This window comes from Populus euphratica, unplaced genomic scaffold (assembly GCF_000495115.2).
Source record: "Populus euphratica unplaced genomic scaffold, PopEup_1.0 scaffold550.1, whole genome shotgun sequence".
Classification (NCBI taxonomy): Eukaryota; Viridiplantae; Streptophyta; class Magnoliopsida; order Malpighiales; family Salicaceae; genus Populus; species Populus euphratica.
Window position 1 is genome coordinate 38,822 of NW_011500427.1, and position 4,304 is coordinate 43,125.

Consider the following 4,304-nt stretch of genomic DNA (forward strand, 5'->3'; position numbering starts at 1 on the left):
TAGTAGTAGTAGTAGTAGTAGTAGTAGTAGTAGTAGTAGTAGTAGTAGTAGTAGTAGTAGTAGTAGTAGTAGTAGTAGTAGTAGTAGTAGTAGTAGTAGTAGTAGTAGTAGTAGTAGTAGTAGTAGTAGTAGTAGTAGTAGTAGTAGTACTAATAATAATAATAATAATAATAATAATAATAATAATAATAAAGAAAAAGAAGGAGAAGAAGAAGAAGAAGATGAGAACTTTGAGATGGAATATTAATGTAACGATTAAACAATGATAATAACAAATGTCAAGGTTAGAGGTTCCACTAATGGTATATCAAACAAGTATAGTATAAACTCTTATTATTGAATTGGAAACCACACACAAAGGAGGTTCCAATCAGATTATATATTGTTAACATGATTACATTAGTCATCTTATTCAATTAATGCTAATACTTGTAAATCTCGTCAAGCATTCATGATTATAACTTATGTTAACAATAAATCAAGTTCCTTTCATAGCTCAGGTGTCGGTTATACCATACATTATGGGCTATGAAAGTGCCAAGCATTTGTTGTACCAAGTGTTATACAACATAAATCAAGATTAGTCATTTAACAAGCAAAGTATTAAAGAGTGAACAAGATAACAAATATAAAACATGTTAGTATCAAACATTAAAGTCCATATTAAGTTTACATTATACTTATTCTTACACCATTAGTGTAACCTTTTCACCTTGACATAATTAACTTAGCTAGACATAATGAAAGAAAGCAAAATAGATAAACAAAATAAGAACATAAAAGTTAACTAAGTAAAGGAAAGGAAATGAAAGGCATAAACTTAATATTAATGAAAACAAAGCATAAAAAATACAAAGAGAGAAAGGAAGAGCATGATCTTGATCTGAACACCAAGATGCCTAAATGCATGGCAAATGTCTCCTTTTATAGGCCAAAATTGGGAACTATTGATTTGATGACTAATTGATAAGTGGGTGGCCAACTTTTGACTTGGTGACAATCTTTATCTTCTCTTGTCTGCCCAAAACGTCATTGATAACGTCCAAATTGGAGCCAGTTGTAAACATGAAAGTTGTAGGCAATTGTCTCAGCTTTCTTGTGTAAAAACTTCAGCTCATTTGGACTTCTAGAACTCTAGATATGGCCAAAATACCGAACAGTGCTCGGGCTGGAAGACAGATTCGGGCTTCTTTGTTGTTGCTACAATTTGGACTTGATAATGGCCTTTTTAGATCTTGGGCTCCATATGAAAGTTGTAGGCCTATGTCTTACCTTTCCATCCATATAAATTGGACCTAAATCTGAGATCTGTAGCTCTAGATATGACCCAATTACCGAACAGTGTTCCGGTTTGGATTGCTCCGACATCTCTTTTCTAAGTTTGGCCTGCATTAAAAATAGACATTTACCATAAATTATAGGTATCTTATATTATTAGATACATTATTATAAAACATATTTTAGTTAAGGAGTTATTGATATTTGAAGTGCAAAATGATGATATAAAACCATGATAAAAATGCACTTTTAAGTACTAATCACCTATACGGTTTGAAGTAAGCTCCAAGACAGTGGTACAAGAAGTTTGACAATTTCATATGTAGTTCGGGATACTCAAGATGTCAGGCTAATCATTGTTGCTATGTCAAATATTTTGACAACTCCTTCATCATTCTACTATTATATGTGGATGATATGTTGATTGCAAGATCCAGCATTGAAGAGATTGACAAGTTGAAACAACAGTTGTCAAAATAGTTTGAAATGAAGGATCTGAGAGCTGCTAAACAAATACTTGGCATGAGAATCATTAGAGATAAAGATAAAGGTATACTAAAGCTTTCACAAATAAAGTATGTCAAGAAGGTTCTCAGTAGGGTTAGTATGGATAATGCTAAACCAGTAAGTACACCTCTAGGGAATCATTTCAATCTCAGCAAATACGAGTCACCAAAAACTAAGCTAGAATGTGGATACATAAATAAGATTTCATACGCCTCAGCTATTGGCTCTTTGATGTATGCTATAGTCTGTACCAGACTAGACATTACCCATACAGTGAGAGTTGTAAGTCGATATATGAGCAATCCTGGAAAGCAGCATTGGAAGGCGCTAAAATGGATCATGAGGTACTTAAAAGATTCCTCGAAAACTTGTCTCAGTTTCACAGTTGATGGTTTGAAACTTGAAGGTTTTATAGACACTAATCTAGCAGGAGATGTTGATAGCAAAAAGAGCACTAAAGGATATGTATACACTCTAGGAGACACTGCTATGTCCTAGAGTTCTGCCTTGTAAAATATCGTTGCTCTTTCAACAACAGAAGCTGAATATGTTGCAGTTTCAGAATCTGCAAAAGAGATCATATAGTTGCAGAGTTTCCTGAAAGAATTGGACAAGATGAATGGAAAGGAAACTCTGTATAGCGACAGTTATAGTGCAATCTTCCTTGTCAAAAACCCAACATTTCACTCCTGGACTAAGCACATTTAGATCAAATATCACTTCATCCGATAATTGCTAGATGATGAGCAATTGATGCTAGAAAATATCTATGGAAGCAAGAATCCAGCTAACATGTTAACTAAAGGAGTTACACTTGATAAATTGAAGTTGTGTAAAACTTCAGTTAGCCTTCAAGGATAAAAGATAATTTCATTGTTTGTCTCCAAGTAAGAGATTGTTAGCAATATGGAGACAAGCAATGCCCCACCTTCACTATGTGTTTAATGGGAATACCTACTCTCCATTTAGCATAAAGTGGAGGCAAACAGTGGGCACAAATCATGGCATGATTTATGCCCTTCACTCCTAGCTTAGTATATATATATACTAGTCAAGAGTTGTGGGTTAAGAGTGAAAAAACACAGAGAGAACCATGAGAGAACAATAGAGAGAACTTGAGTGAGTAGAGTTGAGTAGAGAAGAGTTTTCTCCTCCTCCTTATTTGTATTGTTTCTTTGAGTGATTAATACAAACTAGTAGCTTCATGGAGTAGGCAAGTTGTCAAACCACGTAAATTTATGTGTGTTTGATTGTTTAAATGACCCAACAAGCTTCACGCCCCCAGAATCTGGAAAGGTATCACAGCACCTTGATGACTCTACATTACATTATCCCTCATGAGATTATTCAGTGTATGCAATACTACAAAATTAAAGTACAGACTCTCAACAAGAAAGGAGGCAATATAAATTGGTGATCCTGGAATAATTTAAAAACCCATTAGGTCCTTTAAGTTTCTTATTGATTCAGAAAATTGGATCAATTTGACAGGGGGGTATATGATGATCCCTTCTATGTAACGCATTGATAAATCAAGTAAACGTTTTACTTGGAATGGCCAGAATTCTTAGGATCAATTGATTATTTGATCCCTGCCATTGGATCAATTGTATGAGAGGATTCGGCGGTGCCTGTGGTGGCATGTTTATAAACATGGCAATAGAGATTATTTATTGCCAACAAGAATCATAGACTAGGTCTTCTAGGAAATTCAAAAGCATTTTTAATAATGTAGGGTCCTAAAGTCGCGTTCAATGGTGACGATACCTCGCAAACCATGTGCTACTGAGGATGAGTAATCTTTCGGTAAAAATCAACCACAAGCTCAATCAAATCCATTTTTTTATTCTCCTGCGGATCCTCGAGCACATCTTATACTTGTTTTCCATTAATAGAATTATCTTACATTTTCATCGATCCATCCCGGAGATGATACCACAATTCTAAGCAATACACACAAGTAAATAGCTCTGGTTTTCTCATAACAATTTACTGATCATGAGACGGAGACAAAGTGAGAGGTAGTGAGGATATGAAAGCTCATCTAATCTCATTCAACGAGAAATACAATTACATAGATTACGACATAATACAACAAAACACACCACATAAACAATACAACAAAAATCTGTTCAGTGAGTTTTGTCCCTTAAAAGGCGCCTCACCATGAAAGAGGTGTCTTTGGTACCATATAAGCAACCAAGACCTTTGTCTTCTAACCGATATAGGATAATAGTCTCATCGGAGCCCTCCAGACGAGAGGCTTGGATAGAGTACATGACTTATTCTTATAGATGATGTCAATTGATGAGGTGTATTTATATCCGCAGCATGATAAGCCCAACATGAGATATTATTCCACATGATTTTTTTATATTCCGTAAATTTTTTATGTTCCGTAGAAGGCACATTGCAATGAGAGAAGTGTTCTTGGTACAATATAAGCAATCAAGACCCTCGTTTCCTAATCGAGGATAATGGCCTCATCTGTAATCATTTAGCAACCTTCCTTGACGAAG

At 34.8% G+C, this 4,304-nt stretch overlaps 1 long non-coding RNA gene across 1 annotated transcript in view; it reads right to left on the reverse strand.

Moving 5' to 3' along the window:
* Positions 1-3,197, reverse strand: part of LOC105114615 (uncharacterized) — an 18,186-nt gene extending 14,989 nt beyond the window's left edge. The window contains exons 1-2 of the long non-coding RNA XR_840171.1: positions 3,063-3,197; positions 2,714-2,718 (exon numbers count right to left, since the gene is read on the reverse strand). This is a non-coding gene — a long non-coding RNA (uncharacterized LOC105114615). The remainder of the gene's footprint in view (positions 1-2,713; positions 2,719-3,062) is intronic.
* Between the last annotated feature and the right edge of the window lie 1,107 nt (positions 3,198-4,304).